The sequence below is a fragment of the Tursiops truncatus genome, chromosome 20 (genome assembly GCF_011762595.2).
Source record: "Tursiops truncatus isolate mTurTru1 chromosome 20, mTurTru1.mat.Y, whole genome shotgun sequence".
Classification (NCBI taxonomy): Eukaryota; Metazoa; Chordata; class Mammalia; order Artiodactyla; family Delphinidae; genus Tursiops; species Tursiops truncatus.
In genome coordinates this window covers 14,315,361-14,332,684 of record NC_047053.1, presented here as the reverse complement: position 1 = coordinate 14,332,684, position 17,324 = coordinate 14,315,361, and the positions used below count along the sequence as shown (strand labels likewise).

Below are 17,324 nucleotides of genomic sequence, written 5' to 3'. Positions count from 1 at the left end.
CAGCACAGCTGACTGCTGACACGTGCCATCCCCAAAGGCCTTTGAGCTGCAGCCTTCACATCTGCTGTCACCAAGCTTGATGTGACAGAGGCAGCAGCTCAGCAAATGGGTGGAGGGTCACAGGCCATCAGGGTCATCTGGCCAGTCACTGGAAATACAACTGAGGGTTTTAATGTAAAAGAAAACTTAGAAATCTGGTAGTCACAGCCTTGCAATGACAGAGTGGTTCTTTGAGCAATGCAGGGACCCAGTGTGGTGCCTTTCCATCTAGAATCCGACACAGTTTCAACTAAACTGCTTAAAATTGGTCATGGAACTTCAGAATTTCCAGCTTGTAAACAGTAATTAATGATCCTCTAACTTCCCATCCTCCATTAGGATTCCTTCATCCCCCAAAATCCTAGACCTTAAATCAAGACCTGAAAGGCCACCTATCTAGGGTTGCCAGATTAAAAATACGACACCCATTAAATGTGAATTTCAGATAAGTAACAAATAATTTTTTAGTATAACTATGTCCTGTGCACCTACTATCTGTTAATTTATGACAAAGCCAATATTTGGAATATACTTATACGAAAAAAACCCTTTATTTATGTGAAATTCAGATTTAACTAGGTGTTCTGTCTTTTATGTGGCAACTCTACTTCTGTCTAATCCTCCTGTTTTTTAATAGGTGAGGAAGTGAAGTTCAGAGGGGTAAAGCGACTTGTTCCTAAAGTGACACAGGGTTAGAATCCATTCAGGATTCCTCGCTGCCACACTGTATCCTTTTCCAAATGCCTTACTTCAGAGTTTCTTAACTTGGCTTCTTGAACCACTAGGGATGAATTTTAGAGTGTCAGTAAAATCCCTGAATTTCAGGCAAAAACGTGTGTGCGAGTGCGTGTGGATATTTCTCTGGGGAGGTCATCTCTGCTTTTTCAATTAGCTTCTCAAGAGTCAAGATTTTAATAAAATATTAAAATATACTATTTCAGGGACTTCCCTGCTGGCGCAGTGTTTAAGAATCCACCTGCCATTTCAGGGGATATGGGTTTGATCCCTGGTCGGGGAAGCCCACATGCCGCGGAGCAAATAAGCCCGCGAGCCACAACTGCTGAGCCTGCGTGCTGCAACTTCTGAAGTCTACGCGCCTAGAGCCCGTGCTCCGCAGCAAGAGAAGCCACCGCAATGAGAAGCCCTTGCAGTGCAACGAAGAGCAGCCTCCGCTTGGCGCAACTAGAGGAAGCCCATGCGCAGCAACAAAGACCCAACGAAGCCAAAAAATTTTAAAAAAATAAAAAAATAAAACATACTCTTTCACAGTACTACGTTCAGCTTTCAAAATGCAGACATCTACTACTTTGGGCTGAAATCACATTTCTGCTTCCCCTATATCCCTTCATTCCCTGGCACAGCACTGGGTCCAATCATGCTAGGAGATGAATAGATTTTGAGTGCAAGTATACAGAAAACCATCCACTACATCTTCTACATGCCATGCAGTGGAAGCCATCTTACCCTCCACACCCTACCTATATCAAAATGCAAAATTCCTCTTAACTATCCTATATTTTACTTCCTCCACTTCTTAGACTGGCAACCCAGAGTTGACAGGTCAGAACACCTTTCAGAGGATAGGTAGAAGGTCGCAGTGATGTGACCTTTGAGATTGACCACTAGAGGTCCCTTTTTATCCACAGTGATTCTGAAGTTAGACTTTGCTAGGGGTTAGAGAAGATATGTCCTTGGACCAATGGGGCAGATCTCTGCCTGTTACAGGCATAACTGGCGTATTCTGTATCAAGCAGTGGGGAAGTAGCCATGTGATACAGCAGGAATGATGCAGAATAAAATGGCTTTCTAAGAAGAAATCGGATAATGTCTTCCAGTGTCAGGCTCGAAGGCAGAGTTTTTAATCAGAAGCAGGGGTCTGGAGCTTCCTCCTCAACCGAAAGGAAAAAAAATACAGGACATTCCACCACTCACCAACACCAGGCAAACATCCAATTTCCTTCTGAGTGTAGTCTGACTCCAGGGGCATATTTACTGGAAGCCAATGATGCTTCAGCTGGAGACCCTCATTTGCACAGGCTCATTCTAAAGGCCCTGACCTCAGTAGCTTTATATTTGTAATTATATTTGTAATTCTTTTCCTTAAAGAAGACCCCTGAGTATATAAACATTAGGCCCCACAGGGCTTGGATCTAGCCTGTCTGGCTCCAGGATACAGGATGTCAGGGAGGAAGGAGGTGGGGGAGAGTTTCAAAGTCCCTGGAGACTAACCAGAGTTTTCTGTGGGATGAGGAAGAGATTCATACATGTGCCAAAGAACCAGACAGCAACTTAATTTCCAAAGAATTGTAACTGTGAGGGCACCAGAAGTGAGGGGGCTCCTTCTTGCCTGCTCAGAGCTTTCCTTGGCCAGTAGAAGTTTGCCAAATCTTCAGGTGAACTAACAAGCCTGTAGCATCCTGTTGGCTGCTTTCTGAATAAACAAATGGTCTTGCCAACCATTGTGTAGATTTCGGAGGAAAAAACCAACCAAACAGAACTCTGGTTCCAGAATTCCTGTGAGCTGGGATAAACCATGAAGTTTACAGAGGATTAAATAATCAACCAGGGTTGAATGAACAATTCTGTTTGGGATTTATGGATTGGATTTTGGAATACCAGTTAAAGCAATATCCACAAATGTAGAAGCAGATGAGTGTAAGGAGTTGCTTCTGTTTTTGAAAGAGAATATGGTGCTGGAAACTGCAGCCAGCAACGTGGTGGAACTGCCAGTACCGACTAGTAAGAGCTGCCTCTGCGCTTTTCTTCTCAACTCTGCATTCAGTGACTTCAACTTGGTACATTGAAATTGGCCTCATTGGGAGCATTTACACCATTGAAATTGGCAACCGTTACAAATCAGGGCTCTCTTCTCCAGGATGGGCTGTTAGACCTTTACCAGCACATTGCTGCTTGCACCCCACCCCTAAGCTACTCTCCTCCTCCTGCCCCACCCCACCCACTGACACATCACAGAACCTGCAGGCACATCCCCCTGCGTATTTGTATATGTGTAGACACACAGAGGATCATATATGCACACTTTCCCCTTTACGGCCAGCTTGGATGTCAGCAGTCGTCCTTGCTCTGTCGTGCTGACATCTTTGGTGTTTTTCTACTAATTACATCGTGATCTCACACAGTGATCTCTCTCTCTCTCTCTCATTCACAATTGTTCTCTCCCTTGCATCATGAGGCCCTCAGTGCCTCAGGGATTAAAGTAGCCAATTGTGAAAGTTCTGAGGCAATAATACTGGTCAGGATAGGGGATTTACCTTAGCTATCCATAAGTGAGCAGTAAACAGGACACGAATAACTGCACAGTATCATCCAAATGGAAACCATGTTAATACTGGGTCAGTGTTCTTTCACAATGCTCAGTTTTCACCAGTGTACATCCCGTTCTTGTAGCACTCAGAGAAATTTGAGATGAGCAGCTTTGTGTCAGATGGACAGAAGCAGGCAAAGAAAAGTCATGTGACTTGCTCAGGCCAGTCAAACCCAGGAACGGATGTCACTTCTCCGCCTGAAGACCTTGAGCTACAAAATATTACATGGGAGACAGAGGGGAGGGACTGACATTTTCATGCCTACTTTATGCCAGGTACTCCTGTAATAAATAGTCATTATTCCCAATTTCCAGACAAAAGAACAGAGGCCCAGGGGATTTAATCTATTCAAGGATATATAGCTAGTAGGTAGTAGAATATTTTGTTGATAATTTAAAATTTTTTATATCTAAGAAAGGTGTGTATATACATATCCTAAATCCACTCCCCAAAGGAACTCTTTTCAGACTTTCACTGTTTCTTCTGGTAGTCATCTTAATGTCTCCACCTTTAACCAATAGGCTTATTAGTAGAATACTGAGTACAGTGGCTTTTTTTAGTTTAGTATTTTATGTTTGTATCCTGGATACCTAGAACAGTGCTTGGCACGTCATAAACATGTGTTGAAAAAATATCATTATTTCTTTTTAAAAATTCTTTTCCATTGCAGTTTATTATAAGATATTGAATACAGTACCCTGTGCTATATGGTAGGATCTTATTGTTTGTCTATTTTATACACAGTAGCTTGCATCTGCCAATCACAGACTCCTAAGTTATCCCACCCCCCTTTCCCCTTTGGTAACCATAAGTTAGTTTTCTATGTCTGTGAGTCTGTTTCTGTTTTGTAAATAAGTTCATTTGTATCATATGTTAGATTCCACATATAAGTGATATCATATGATATTTGTCTTTCTCTGTTTGACTTACTTCATTTAGTATGATAGTCTCTAGGTCCGTTCATGTTGCTGCAAATGGCACTATTTCATTCTTTTTTATGGCTAATATTCCTATATATATATACACCATATATATATACGTATATATATACATACATATATATATATACACACCATATATATATATACATATATACACACACATATATATATACTACATCTTCTTTATCCATTCATCTGTCAATGGACATCTATGTAGCTTCCATGGCTTGGGTATTGTAAATAGTGCTGCTGTAAACACTAGGGTGCATGTATCTTTTTAAATTAGAGTTTTCTCTGGATATAAGTCCAGGAGTGGGATTCCAGGATCATATGATAACTCAAGTTTTAGTTTTTTTGTTTTCGTTTTTGTTTTTTGCGGTACGCGGGCCTCTCACCGCCGCGGAGCACAGGCTCTGGACGCGCACGCCCAGCGGGCATGGCTCGCGGGCCCAGCCGCTCCGCGGCACGAACCCGTGTCCCCTGCATTGGCAGGCGGACTCTCAACCACTGCGCCACCAGGGAAGCCCCTCGATTTTTAGTTTTTTAAGGAACCTTCATACTGCTTTCCATAGTGGCCGCACCAGTTTTCATTTCCACCAACAGTGCAGGAATATCGTTTCGTGATTTATCAATTGACCTCCTGCTGTGAGAGAACAGGCTCTAGTGCACTAACAGCATTTCCCTTTCATCTCCCAAGCTGCTTCCCGGTAAGATTTTATCAATATTTTTAGTTCTTCAGCTGGTCATCTTGTAACTCTAAGCAATGGATGTACCCCTTCATTTCTTGTTCCACAGCTACAGATAGTATCTTTGGACTCCAGTGTGAGAGTCTTGATCTCAGTGCAGGTCTGCCTGACTTGAGGACCCAAACACTTTGTATTCCACACCGAGCCTCCCACACTGACCCCTTCTGGACCAGTGAAGGTCCCTTTGCCTGATTTTTGGGAAATGTATTTTAAAATAATTGGCACTGGTAATGGATTTTGAACAAGGGGTATTCTTGGGCCAGTGCATACCAAGATAGAACAGTCTGAAGATAATGGAGTAAGTTTATCAAACTAAAGTTAAATTTAGTTCAGAGCATTCAGAAAAATGTGCATGGTCTAGAATTTTGACAGTAGGTAATAAATTTACTGAAACTCTCCTGTTCCTTAAGGTGAATTCCTGCTCTTTCCACAAGGCTGGACTTGCATTTTACAATAGGAATACTTTGAACCTAAGAAACTGGTGGATACCTTGGATTCTCCACTGCTCTCATCGGCACAAAATGCCCCAGAAACATCCCCTGTGTGTGCCCTGAGGCAAGTTATTTCTTGGTATGCCGTGAAAAGGAGAGTGAGAGCTGAGCATAGCCCTGGCATAAGCCTGGGTGTGGGTTTCACTAGAGAAGGTCATTGATACCGTAGAGCAGAGGCTGTGAAAGGAAAACAGACATGGCCTTTGTTTCCCAGGGCCCTCTGGCTGGCATTGCATACACAACGCAAACACTGTGCACGTTGGTGCTCGATATGGGTTTTTTGTTTGTGTCTATTCCCTGCCTACTTTCAGAAGACAGCTTTGCTTATCTTTTATCTGTACTTCCTTGTCCCTGGCAACTCCCACCCCTTGTTCTTAAAGGTACCTGCTGGCTCTGCATATCTGAGTTAGACAGGGACTTGACCTACAGATTGTGAACCTGTCAGGCCTTTGGACTTAGGCAGCACCCATGGCAGATGGCAGGAGAGCTCAGGGTCCCACAGCCTCCTGCTAGCCCTGCTACCCGAAGAGAACCCCAAGGACTAGCCCCTGCCCTGATGTAGCCCCACCCCTGGGGTTCAACATGTACATCCAGCTCACTGCAGATTGCCCCATAATCTGGATACAGCCAGTCAGCCCATCCTAGGTCCTCACCCATTACCAGTGGGAACCTGGCAACGTTTGCTATAGCTTTCTGCCCTATACTTGGAAACAATACCTGCCCATTAGAAGAGAAGTAGGAAGTAGTGGGGCAGCTCAGGTCATAGCAAGACTAGATGTGAATTGCATACATTTAGGATCTGCACTTGGACAAAGCCACATCTGTAGTTAGGATTAGCTTCAGTCAGGAGTAACAGAAAAATCAAGACATGGCTCAAACAAAAATGCAAATTTATTTCTCTTTCACGTATAAGAAATCCAAAGATAGTCATCCCAAGATTGATGTGGTCTGCCAGAGTGTCCTTCTTTCATGTTGTTTCATCCTGCATAGCTTCTACTCCCAAGGTTAACTCAATATGACTGCTACAGTTTCAGTCATTACATGCATATTCTAGCTAACATAAAGGAAAAAGGCTATAGAAGGGTATACTGCTTTCCTGTAGGGTCACTTCCTCAAAATTGCTCACACCATCTACTTATATTGCTTATACCAACTATGCTTATATTTCATTGGCCAGAACACAGTCACATGACCACATCTGACTGCAAGAAAACTGACCATTGTTGTCCTTTCTCCTGGCAGCCATGTGCCCAGCTAGTAATTGAGATTTTTTTTACTAAGGACAAAGAGGAAAATGGAGATTGGAGGATGACCAACAGTCACTCATCCCTGGTAAAGCAGATCGATGAAAGGCTCACTGCCCTAATTCAAGCCACTCTTATTTGGGCTGACTGGCCGAAACAAAAAATGCCTAAAGTTTGAAAGCCTACTCCCAATGCATAACGATGGAGAATCCTCTCAGGTCAAACCCACTCTACTGCTGTTTCAGTCAGGTCAGACCAACTCTATTTGAGGAACTAGGATGAATCCATTTCTCAATGTATCCCAGCTGAAATGGCACGCTTACTGAAGACAACCTTTATTCCTGCCATGGGAAGGAAGAACAATAGGTTTAGACCTCTCCCACCAAACAGCCATCCCAGCTGAAGGGGGTGGAGGAATACCCACTAGCTCTATAATACAGGTGTATGCACAGACACTGGACTTCTAAATGAGGCTTTGATTTAGACCTTACACCCATCTTCAGCAACTGACATGGCTGGTCAAGTTTGGCCTCCTGGATCACAGAACACTGAGAATTCAGCCCATGCCAAATGGAGGAGTAGAGAGCTTCACTGATCAAGACCTGGTGAATTGTGTGACACCTGGTCCAAGTAAAAGCACACCCACGAAGTATATGGTTACTGTGGCAGGCAGCCTCTGAGAGGGCCCTAATGATCCCTACCTCCTGGTCCCCATACCTGTGTGTAATCTCCTCTCCCTGTGCATGGGCAGGACCTACTGACTCTTTTCTAACAAATAGATTAGGGCAGAAGGGATGGATGTCACTTCTGAGATTAGGTTACGAAAAGACTGTGGCTTCCGTCTGGCTGGCCTTCTCTTACTCTCTTACTTACCCTGAGGGAAGCCAGCTGCCATGTTGTGAGATGGCCTCGGGGTGAATGGAGGGGCACGTGGCACTGGATGAACTGCCATCTCCAGCCAACAGCCAGGGATGACTGAGTCCTGCCAACAGCCGCCCAAGTGAGCTTGGAAGTGGATCCTTCTCCGGTCGAGCCTTGAGACAACTGCAGCTCCAGCCAATAGCTTGACCGCTGCCTTGTGAGGAACCCTGAGCCAGAGGCACCCAGCTAAGCTGCACCCAGATTCTTGCCCCACAGAAACTGTGAGATCATAAATGTTTGTTTGTTTGTTTGTTTTTTGCGGTACGCGGGCCTCTCGCTGTCGTGGCCTCTCCCGTTGCAGAGCACAGGCTCCGGACGCGCAGGCTCAGCGGCCACGGCTCACGGGCCCAGCCGCTCCGCGGCATGTGGGATCTTCCTGGACCGGGGCACGAACCCGCGTCCGCTGCATTGGCAGACGGACTCTCAACCACTGCGCCACCAGGGAAGCCCTGTTTGTTGTTTTATACTGCTGAGTTTGGGGATAAGTTGTTATGTAGCAACAAATAATTAATTCAGCTTGTTTATATCTTCTTAAGAAATTCTGCTGGTTTATTTTCAACTTTTAAAACTTGTTGCTATATCCATCTTGAAGTGACAGGTTCAGGCCATGCGAGACTGTGAACACAGAGCCGAGATAATCCACTTGAAAATAGAGAAATGTCTCTGCAGGCATTATGAGTGTCACGAAGAAATACCAAAAATCCCTTCCTTTATTTAAAAAAATGTGTGGGAGTGACTTTCTTCAGCAGACAACATGTCTCCACTTAGAAAAGCAGAATCTTGTTTCTTCTCGCTAAAAAGACATTCACTCAGTGGTTGTGACCTGAACATATCTGCGATCTTCACTCTTGCCTTTATCCTTGATTCAAGGTCAGGGTGCATGTTGTCTGCTAATCATTCTCTAGGAATGAAGCAGAAGATTGGCATTCAAGTGCAACCTTTCTTTGCTAAACATATGGCCAGGTTTTCATCAGTACCGACTCCAACATATATTTTCTCAGAAAATAATTTTTGTAGATGAAAAATTTCTTCTCCTGTAGCATGCATCTGTAGCGATAAATAGAATTAAATGTCATGGAGCGTTTTCCCCTCATATATGTAGCACACATATGTCAAGGGCTGATTTGTACATAGCATATCAGCCGTTTCCTTCCTATGCAATGGGCAATAGCTTCCAGGATGCACACATGATAGTAATTGCTCTTTCACATTGTATGCCATTGAATTTTTGCAATTGCCTAGACTTTATAAAGGACTTTTGTTCCCTTTCTCTTCAAGCATAAAATGTGTCATTAGCTTCGTAATTGGATTTATACCTATTTGGCAATAGAATGATTTACAGCCTGATTTTGCTGAAGAAAGGTAGATTTCATTACTATAGCAATGATGTTGCTATAGTTTTGATATTTTCTGCCTGCCTTTAGAAACAAAATTCTTCCATTTGGAAAGTATTGTTTTGTTCTTATTCTAGAAAAATATTATTTCTTTACTAGGCAGGTCACTTTTGTTTGAAAATGACAATAAAAAATCAAGGGTGGCTTTATGCTCATATATGAACAAGTTCATAATAAATAATACACTGAGGAATACAGATGAATAACTTGCTAGCCCAGTAATATCCAATTTTCAGATACTCATCATCCTTTTTACTATTCGCACTGTTATCTTTTGCTTACCTGTGCAATTTAATCGTATTTTCAGATGCTTATTCTATAACACACAGAATCATACTCTATATTTTCACTAGAGTCCTGTTCACTATTTGACTTTATAATGCTATTCTGATTTATGGTATCACATTACCATATTAATGATTTGTTTAAAAAACTTTAATAATAGGTTTATTGATATAAAATTCACATAAAATGTGCCCTTTTAAAGTGTGCAATTCAGTGGTTTTCAGAATATTCATAGTGTTGTGCAACCATCACTATCTAATTTTAGGATATTTTCATCACTCCAGAAAAACCCCTGTGCCTCTTAGTCGTCACTGCCTATTTCCTCCTTCCCTCCAGTCCCTGAAAAACCACTAATCTACATTCTGTCTCTATGGATTTGCTTATTCTGGACATTTCTTATAAACGTAATCACACAATATGTGGTCTTTTATGTCTGACCTCTTTTACTTAGCATGATGGTTTCAAAATTCATCTGTGGTATAGCATGTATCAGGACTTCATTTCTTTTGATGGTCAAATATTACTCCATTGTATGGATATACCACATTTTGCTTATTCATTCATCAATTCATGCACAATTAGATTGTTTCCACTTTTTAGCTATTGTGAGTAATGCTTCTATGAATATTCATGTACAGGTTTTTGTGTGGACTATGTTTTCATTTCTCTTGGGTATATACTGAGGAGGGGAATTGCTGGGTCATATGGTAACTCTATGTTTAACATTTTGAGGAACTTTCAAAGTGACTGCATCATTTTATGAACCCACCAGCCACGTATGAGGGGTGCAATGTTTTGACATACTTGTCATCATTTGTTATCGTCGGTCTTTTCTATTTTAGTCATCCTAGTAGGTGTAAAGTGGCATCTCATTGTGGGTTTCCGGTGATGGCTTTATTAAGATATAATTCACCTGCATACAATTCACCCATTTAAAGTGTACAATTCCATGGGTTTTAGTACATTCACAGTTGTGCAACCATCACTACAATCAGTTTTGGAACATTTTCATTGTCTCCAAAAGAAACTCGGTACCTTTTAGCAATTTCATTGTGGTTCTCATTTGCATTGCCCTAATGAGTAATAATGGGGAGCATGTTTTCATGTTCTTATTGGCCATTTGCAATTGTTCTTTGAAAAAATGTCTATTCAAGTCTTTTGCCAAATTTTCACTGAGTTATTTTTCTTCTTATTTTTGAGTTGTTAAGATTCTTTATATATCCTAAATACCAATCCCTTATCAGATATATGATTTGCAAATATTTTGTGGGTTGTCTTTTCACTTTCTTATTTATTCATTTACTTTTATTTAGAAAATATGCTCCTATGTTGGGTGCATATATATTTATAATTGTTATATCTTCTTCTTGGATTGATCCCTTGATCATTATGTAGTGTCCTTCCTTGTCTCTTGTAACATTCTTTATTTTAAAGTCTAGTTTATCTGATATGAGTATTGCTATTCCAGCTTTCTTTTGATTTCCATTTGCATGGAATATCTTTTTCCATCCCCTCACTTTCATTCTGTATGTGTCCCTAGGTCTGAAGTGGGTCTATTGTAGACAGCATATGCATGGGTCTTGTTTTTGTATCCATTCAGTGAGCCTGTATCTTTTGGTTGGAGCCTTTAATCCATTCATGTTTAAGGTAATTATCGATATGTATGTTCCTATTACCATTTTCTTAATTATTTTGAGTTTGGTTTTGTAGGTCCTTTTCTTCTCCTGTGTTTCCCACTTAGAGAAGTTCCTTTAGTGTTTGTTGTAGAGCTGGTTTGGTGGTGCTGAATTCTCTTAGCTTTTGCTTGTCTGTAAAGCTTTTGATTTCTCCATCAAATCTGAATGAGATCCTTGCCGGTAGAGTAATCTTGGTTGTAGGTTCTTCCCTTTCATCACTTTAAGTATATCATGCCACTCCCTCTGGCTTGTAGAGTTTCTGCTGAGAAATCAGCTGTTAACCTTATAGGAGTTCCCTTGTATGTTATTTGTCATTTTTCCCTTGATGCTTTCAATAATTTTTCTTTGTCTTTAATTTTTGCCAATTCGATTACTATGTGTCTCGGCGTGTTTCTCCTTAGGTTTATCCTGTATGGGACTCTCTGTGCTTCCTGGACTTGGGTGGCTATTTCCTTTCCCATGTTAAGGAAGTTTTCAACTATAATCTCTCCAAATATTTTCTCAGGTCCTTTCTCTCCCTCTTCTCCTTCTGGGACCCCTATAATGTGAATGTTGTTACATTTAATGTTGTCTCAGAGGTCTCTTAGGCTGTCTTCATTTCTTTTCATTCTTTTTTCTTTATTCTGTTCTGCAGCAGTGAATTCCACCATTCTGTCTTCCAGGTCACTTATCCGTTCTTCTGCCTCAGTTATTCTGCTATTGATTCTTTCTAGTGTATTTTTCATTTCAGTTATTGTATTGTTCATCTCTGTTTGTTTGTTCTTTAATTCTTCTAGATCTTTATTGAACATTTCTTGCATCCTCTCGATCTTTGCCTCCATTCTTTTTCTGAGGTCCTGGATCATCTTCACTGTCATTATTCTGAATTCTTTTTCTGGAAGGTTGCCTATCTCCACTTCATTTAGTTGTTTTTCTGGGGTTTTATCTTGTTCCTTCATCTGGTACATAGCCCTCTGCCTTTTCATCTTGTCTATCTTTCTGTGAATGTGGTTTTTGTTCCACAGGCTGCAGGATTGTAGTTCTTCTTGCTTCTGCTGTCTGCCCTCTGGTGGATGAGGCCATCTAAGAGGCTTGTGCAAACTTCCTGATGGGAGGGATGGGTGGTGGGTAGAGCTGGCTGTTGCTCTGGTGAGCAGAGTTCAGTAAAACTTCAATCCACTTGTCTGCTGATGGGGACCGAACACTGGTGCCTACCCGGGCTCTTCGGTGGGGCTAATGGCAGACTCTGGGAGTGCTCACGCCAAGGAGTACTTCCCAGTTCTTCTGCTGCCAGTGTCCTTGTCCTCACTTTGAGACAGAGCCATGCCCTGCCTCTGCAAGAGACCCTCCAACATTAACAGGTATGTCTGGTTCAGTCTCCTGTGGGGTCACTGCTCCTTCCCCTGAGTCCCGATGTGCACGCTACTTTGTGTGTGCCCTCCAGAGTGGAGTCTCTGTTTCCCCCAGTCCTGTTGAAGTCCTGCAATCACATCCCGCTAGCCTTCAAAGTCTGATTCTCTAGGAATTCCTCCTCCCGTTGCCGGACCCCGAGGTTGGGAAGCCTGAGGTGGGGCTCAGAACCTTCACTCCAGTGGGTGGACTTCTGTGGTGTAAGTGTTCTCCAGTTTGTGAGTCACCCACCCAGCAGTTATGGGATGTGATTTTATTGTGATTGTGCCCCTCCTACCATCTCACTGTGGCTTCTCCTTTGTCTTTGGATGTGGGGTATCTTTTTTGGTGAGTTCCAGTGTCTTCCTGTAGATGATTGTTCAGCAGTTAGTTGTGATTCTGGTGTTCTAGCAAGAGGGAGTGAGAGCACGTCCTTCTACTCTGCCATCTTGAACCAATCTACTATTAATTCTTTTTAAAATTTTGGAAATATGGTGCACTGTGATAGAAACAATGTAAATGCAAATTTGATCATTGTTCAGTCAGAATTCTTAGTTGCAAGCAACAGAAACTAGGTGATTTAAGCACAAAAGAAAATTTGCTGAAGAGCTATTGCTAGGAAGGATGGAGAAATAGGCTCTGAAAATGGTCAAAACAAGAAGTCGGGGTGGCAGGGGGTGGCGGCAGTCCCAGCAGCAGTCAGGACCACAACCTAAATGTTGCCATAAGTCAGTCCAGGGAGATTCTGTGACAAGTGCTGAAACATTGAATGCCACAGGTTGGACCACGGTCCCCAGAGGCACTGGACACTACCCCACTGCTGAAACTGTAGCCCCTGCAAATGGATGTTTCTCCCACCAAAGCTGCCACTGGGCACCATATGCAATTCTGGATTCATTGTGTCACTTGCTCTAAACTCAAAGTTGAGGGGAGGGGCGTGCAAGTGCAGGCTTACTCTTGTCTTTCTTATCTGTTGACACTTGCAGTGGTGAGGAGGTATAGCGCTCCTGCGTTAAGAGTACACCTTTGGAATAAGACTGGACCAGATCAAAGATACAGCAATCTGGAGGAGGTCTTGTGTTGAAATTGCATTCACAGAGTTGTTTTTCCTTAGATTGTATATTTATTTGAGGTATTTGAGGTGGCTTTGGGCAAACTAATAGAAATTATGGAGAGACAGTGGTTGGAGCACTCCTCCACACCAAACCATCCTTTAGCATACGTAATTCAGACATACCTAGGTTCAAATCCTGGCTGAGCCACTTAGTTTAGCCATGGGGCTTAGGAAAATGGCTTCATTTTTCTAAGCCTCAGTTTCTTTGTCTAGAAATTGAAGTCATAACAGTACCTTCTTTACAGGGCCACCGTAAGAGTTAAAGAGACAATGAACATAAGGTGAATAAGACAGTGTTTGGGACATAGTTAGCATTAACAACTGGTGGCTATTGTTCGTATTCCTCTGTCACCCTATTCCTTGGCAACCAGATCCTTTTCCTTGGACTCAACCACAGTCTCTGTTTTTCACTCTAGCTTTTGAACCATTTCTGGCTCCCAGTCTTTTTTCATATTTCAACCCCCAACCAGTGCCAGCGTTTCTGAACTTGAGTATCTGATCCACTCAGAAGCAGCACTGCCTCATATTGAACTTGGGATCGGCCATGTTATTGGCTGAAAGCTGTCTGACTTAGCAATGCCTCTCCACCCCTGTTACAATTAGCCATGACAAGTTGGCGTGAGACAGGGCAGAACAATGAAGTGCTATAAGCACAGGCTCTGGTGTTAAACTGCCTAGACTCCAACCCACCCACCTCTACCATTTACTAGTCAGTGACTTTGGGGAAGTTGTATAATCTCTGTGTCTCAGTTTTATCTTCCGTAAAATGGGGATAATAATATTATTTTAGAGAGTTACGAGGATTAAATAAATGTATGTAAAGCACGCAGAACAATACTAAGCAAGGAGTAAGCGCTGTAGTATTTGCTATTATTGTTGTTGTTATTACTTTATCTATTTACCTATCTATCTGTCTATGTATCTATCATCTATTTATTTTCAATCCGGGACTCAATCCCAAGCATTGACGAATGAGGACACAAGGCGAGAAAACCATAACTGGCAACTAAGTTGCTAAGGTCAGACTGTGCCCAGTAGAAAGACTGGCTCAGGCCAAACAGTGCGTTGCTGACGTTGGCCTCCTGGCAGAAGAGGGACAGGGTCAGAGCAATGTTTTACGACAGTGACCTCCAAAGGGGGTACCTGTGCTCTTTCCTGAGTGTACATTAGATGCTGCCTTAGGATACAGAAAAAATATTACAATTTCTATTTATTTTTCTTCAAAAAAAATTAAACTTTACTGATATCTAATATATCAATTCATGCTGGTAGCCACACTTGTCTGTACAGAAGTTGTGTCATAATGGTAAGAGAAACCTCCTGAGAGGAATTTGTGTGCTCTAGGGTGTCATTGTTAAGAGCATTTTCATAAAAACAAAAACAAACCCCCCAAATTTTTAGGTGGCAGAACCTTTATAATATTGTAATGAGATGGGGAGCAACAGTAAAAATCAATTGTATCAAACAGGTTCACGGGTCACTTGAGGGTAAAGGAGTTAAAAGAATTGTCAATTTAAAGATGAATTACTTATTCTCTTACAAAAAGACCGGTGTTCCAAAATTCCTGACCTTTTCTGTTATGACAAGTGACTTTCAATACTGTGCTACCTAACAGATATTAAAATAATAAATACATTTATTTAACCAGTACCTTTAAGGAAAAGATGGTGTTAACAATGAATGAAAAAGTAACTGCTTTTGCAAATAAACACTTTTTATTGAGAGAGCATTTTATTTGAAATGCCTGGAAATGTTTCCATTATTATTTTATTCCTGAAATTAATACAACTGTATCATTGCCTATGAAAAATTTATATTTACATGCTTAAAAAAATTGGAAACAATCTTCTAACCTATTAATATTCCAGATGTAGACTTATAATATCTTTCAAAGAGCTTGCAAGAATAACTCTTTGATGGGACTTCCCTGGTGGTGCAGTGGTTAAGAATCCGCCTGCCAATGCAGGGGACACCGGTTGGAGTCCTGGTCTGGGGAGATTCCACATGCTACGGAGCAACAAAGCCCATGCACCACAATTACGGAGCCTGTGCTCTAGAACCACGAGCCACAACTACTGAAGCCCACGCGCCTAGAGCCCATGCTCCGCAACAAGGGAATCCACCACGAGAAGCCCATGCACCCCAACAAAGAGTAACCCCTGCTCGCTGCAACTAGAGAAAGTCCGCACACAGCAACGAAGACCCAGTGCAGCCATAAATAAATAAATAAAAGATTAATTGTAAAAAAACCACTTTGCATAGTTGGTGGATGAAAATGAATAATAGGATTCAGTAATGCATTTTTGGTGCATTTGGTACTATGTAACTTTGTGAATATCTTCTTCGGTTATGATGACAATTAAAACCTATTTTCAAAAGACAGTGAAGTTAGAAACATACTTGTGAATCTCTGCATCACAAATTATTAACCAATAATTTAAAAAAACAGTGACATTTATTCAATTATAGGGAGAACAAAAATGATTTTGTACCTTTAAGAAAGCAAATAAAAATTTAAAGTATTCATTTCCTCTCTATTTCCTTTTACTTTCTATTTTTCTGTACATTTTACAAAGTACATGTATATGTGTACAAAGTCATATGTATACATTAGTTAGAAATAAATAACTATAGTAGGAATTCATGCTCAAGCATTTTTATTGGTAGAGTGTGCTTTCAAAAGGGTTTGAAGACCACTGCTTAGAAGGACAGGTCTGAACCTGTGTATGAGATAAAAGTAGAGAGAGGGCAGAAGGATGACAGGACAGGAGATTAATCAAGCCCTCGAACAATGCAACATACCATGTCAGGGCAGAAGCTAAATTAGAGTGGTGACATTTTGAATGGAAAGGAACAGATTCAAGAAAATGAAGGAATGATGGGAGTTCCCTGGTGGTCCAGTGGGTTAAGACTCTGCGCTCCCAATGCAGGGGGCCTGGGTTTGATCCCTGGTCGGGGAATTAGATCCCACGTGCATGCCGCAACTAAAAGAGTTCGCATGCCACAACTAAAGATCCCTCATGCCACAACAAAGATCCCACGTGCCTCAGCTGAGACCCAGCACAGCCAAAATAAATAAATAAGTATTTAAAAAAAAAGAAAAAGAAAATGAGGGAATGAAAAGACAGGAGCAATAAATTTTGATGACTAATGGTACGTAGAAAGCAAGGGAGAGGGAGGTGTCAGTGAATAAACTGGGAGGAAGAAAAAGTCCTTGGGGGTAAAACAATGGATTTCCCTTTAAATATGTTGAACTTGAGTGCCTTTTGGAACATTAACTGAAAGGATCTAGGGAATAGTTGAAAAAAGGCCGGGTGACAGTGACTAAAAATGACTTTTTAGAGAAGTTTTACAGTCCATATGTTTTACAATTCTGACATATATTGCTGTAAAGATAATATGCATTCGTGGGAACCAACAGATTTGACTTCTTAAAATATGAATACCCTTTAGAGGCACACACATCTCTTTTTGTCCTTCAGGACTTCCCACTATAGCAGAAGATGGGAGAGAGAGAGGATTAATGTGGAAACACTGCTTTGGGAAACTCTGGTTCCAAACCCACTCTACCATTTAGCAGTGAGGCAACTCTGGAAATTTATTTAACTTTCCTGAGGCTTGATCTCTTTATTGAATGATGGTCTAATAATATTTGTTTTGTATAGTTAGTTTGAGCATTGAATGAGTTAACACATGTAAAGTGCTTATGTCTTTGCCTTGTACAGTTTTGAAGCATTATTTAACGTTAACTAAAAATTAGTTCTAAGTATTGCTTGGTC

The 17,324-nt window shown here is 41.5% G+C and overlaps 2 long non-coding RNA genes across 3 annotated transcripts in view; both read left to right on the top strand.

Annotated features, from left to right (window-relative positions):
• Positions 1–1,322, top strand: part of LOC109548621 (uncharacterized) — a 38,250-nt gene extending 36,928 nt beyond the window's left edge. The window contains exon 5 of one of the 2 annotated variants that reach the window (XR_012328392.1): positions 981–1,322. This is a non-coding gene — a long non-coding RNA (uncharacterized lncRNA). The remainder of the gene's footprint in view (positions 1–980) is intronic. The other variant, XR_012328393.1, reaches the window with a different exon arrangement.
• Positions 1,323–10,778: 9,456 nt separating this feature from the next.
• Positions 10,779–16,069, top strand: LOC141277274 (uncharacterized). The gene is made up of 2 exons (XR_012328355.1): positions 10,779–12,403; positions 15,414–16,069. It is a non-coding gene; the product is annotated as an uncharacterized lncRNA (long non-coding RNA).
• Positions 16,070–17,324: the final 1,255 nt, after the last annotated feature.